This window comes from Vigna radiata, chromosome 8 (assembly GCF_000741045.1).
Source record: "Vigna radiata var. radiata cultivar VC1973A chromosome 8, Vradiata_ver6, whole genome shotgun sequence".
NCBI lineage: Eukaryota > Viridiplantae > Streptophyta > Magnoliopsida > Fabales > Fabaceae > Vigna > Vigna radiata.
Genome location: NC_028358.1, coordinates 7,190,755 through 7,193,514, shown reverse-complemented (window position 1 = coordinate 7,193,514; position 2,760 = coordinate 7,190,755). Strand labels below are relative to the sequence as shown.

Below are 2,760 nucleotides of genomic sequence, written 5' to 3'. Positions count from 1 at the left end.
ATTATTTTCTAAATCATTATTTTACTACTCTTAGTTTTCCTGCTAGTGTATCTAGTAAATTATAAAAAAAAATGTATGTTTTAGTTCGTTTTAATTTTTTATATTATAATATTTTATAGTGTGCAGTCAAAGTTTATGAATAATTATCTTTTATTTTCTTATGTAACCAATTAATTTAATTTAAATTATATATAATTACACATTAACGATAACCTGACAAATCAAATCACTTACTTTTATTAAATTTAGATTTTAAACATTTCGAAAACTTGACCAGTACTTTAATTTTACATTGTGTAACAACAACTAACATTAATTTGGTGACTATTCAATTTTTCATTAATATTAAATATGACAAAAGAAATTATAATTATTAAAATTTCAATGAGGTTGTAAAATGTTAAAAAATACTATAGTAGGTAAATATAATCATTTAAATCGAGTGTGATATATATATATATATATATATAAATTGAGCATTGAGTTAAAATAGGCGAGTGAAAAAGTTTAATTCGTAGAAGAGAAAAATGAGGAGATGTGGCAGAATGTGATTAGAAATTGTTAGCGAAGAGGTTGAATAGCCGCATTTTTGGGGTATCATTACAAACAAAAAGTCTTGTACCATTTTTTTTTTTGTCTCTTCTTCATTCTGCCCCTCTCTTCATTCTCTTTGCATTTTCAGATATTCAAAACTTTTTCNGTGGTTTTTGAAGATGGGGCAACAATCTTTGATCTACAGCTTTGTCGCTCGAGGCACCATGATTCTTGCTGAGTACACTGAATTTTCTGGCAACTTCACCACCATTGCTTCTCAATGCCTNCAGAAGCTTCCTTCTACAAACAACAGATTCACCTACAATTGTGATGGCCACACTTTCAATTATCTTGTTGAAAGTGGATTCAGTACGTCATGCATCTTTCCATTTCATGNATTNCATCATCCATTATAGCTTCATTGTGATTTCATCTAGATCTTGATGATTCTAGCTTTTCTTTATACTTTGTTTTTTCCATTTTGGTTTGAATTACTGCACATGTTTGATAACCATGATAAAAGGTGAATTAACATCAGACAGAACAANATGATGTGAAAACAAATGAAAATATAACGGATTTTTTGTAAAATATTTGGTTGAAATTTTGGATATTGTAGCCTACTGTGTGGTGGCTGTTGAATCTGCTGGTAGACAGCTTCCTATTGCTTTTCTGGAACGTGTGAAGGAAGAATTCAGCAAAAAATATGGTGCAGGAAAAGCTGCAACTGCTTCTGCTAAGAGCCTAAACAGAGAATTTGGGTACATTTTCATGGACTTGCACCAAAAACAAATCATATTTTATATGCTGTTAATTATAAAAGAGTTATATATAATGAGAATTTGGAAAATTTAAACATGGTTTTTGAAATGCTCAGGCCAAAACTGAAACAGCAAATGCAATACTGTGTTGATCATCCTGAAGAGATCAACAAACTTGCCAAAGTGAAGGCTCAAGTTTCTGAAGTGAAGGNTGTAATGATGGAAAACATCGAGAAGGCAAGATTTATATAAAAATGGTTAATTTAGAGTTATCATTAAATATTATTATTATTATTATTGATGATTTGATTTGATTGAAATATATATGTATGAATTTGGTTTATTCGTAGGTGCTTGATCGAGGAGAAAAGATTGAGATGTTGGTGGATAAGACTGACAGTCTTCGCTCACAGGTTCCATTAATTTTTCTTTGTTTTTTTTATCTGAGATGAATATATGTTTAATGTCTATAATATGATAATTTTTTCCTAATATTTATTTGTTTTACATTAGTTCTTGCTTATGTCTTACTTAGATATATTAATTACTTTTGCAACATGTCATGTGATCACATGTTCTTTTACATAATTGTTAATTTAGTTCTTACAAATGGATTTTATTTTTATTTTTTTCTCCAGTCACCCANAAACTAATGACTAGTAAAAGGAAATACTAAAACTAAATGCCATCAAAATTGTTTTACAAAATACTAAAACAGAACATAGGAAAAAAACATTAATAAAGAAAAAAAATATATGATTTTTCATTTAGTCTATATATATTATCTTTACCGATGCCTATGAAATAGTAAAAATTAACATAACGATGAAATATTGTTTCAATATAATTTTGAAAGGACTNGAGCAGAAAGACAAGATAAAAGCCTTACAAGATTAAAAATAGTTTTATGTAATTTTTAATTGAGTCTTTATAGAAATTAACAGAAATATTTAACATTATAGAAATGATTTTAAAAGCAGTAAGAAAAGAAGCAGAAATTGAGAATATGTTTTGTTGTCGCAGGCACAAGACTTTAGAACACAGGGCACAAAGGTTAAAAGGAAGATGTGGGTTCAAAATATGAAGATCAAATTGATTGTTTTTGGCATCGTCTTAGCATTAATTTTGGTCATGTTTATGTCAATATGTCGTGGCATCAGCTGCTTACAATAGAGTTTTTGTTTTTTCTTTTTTCCTTTCCTTTGATCAATTTTGCAAGATTTAATTTGTTACATTTGTGCCTATATTCTTAATCTCATTGGTCATTATTCTTTAGTTAATTATATTATCTATGAATGGCCTTATGTCTAATATTTGTTAAATATGTACATATATATCAAACCAAGGTAAATAATCATTATGATAAATATTGATATATTTTGTTTCAGTGCAAAAAAATATTTTTTTAATAATTTTTACGTCATTTTATTATGAAAAAAATCAATTTTACTATACAATTATCTTT

The 2,760-nt window shown here is 27.5% G+C and overlaps 1 pseudogene; it reads left to right on the top strand.

Moving 5' to 3' along the window:
- The first annotated feature begins 523 nt into the window (after positions 1–523).
- On the top strand, positions 524–2,457 carry LOC106770159 (annotated as a pseudogene).
- The last annotated feature ends 303 nt before the right edge of the window (positions 2,458–2,760 follow it).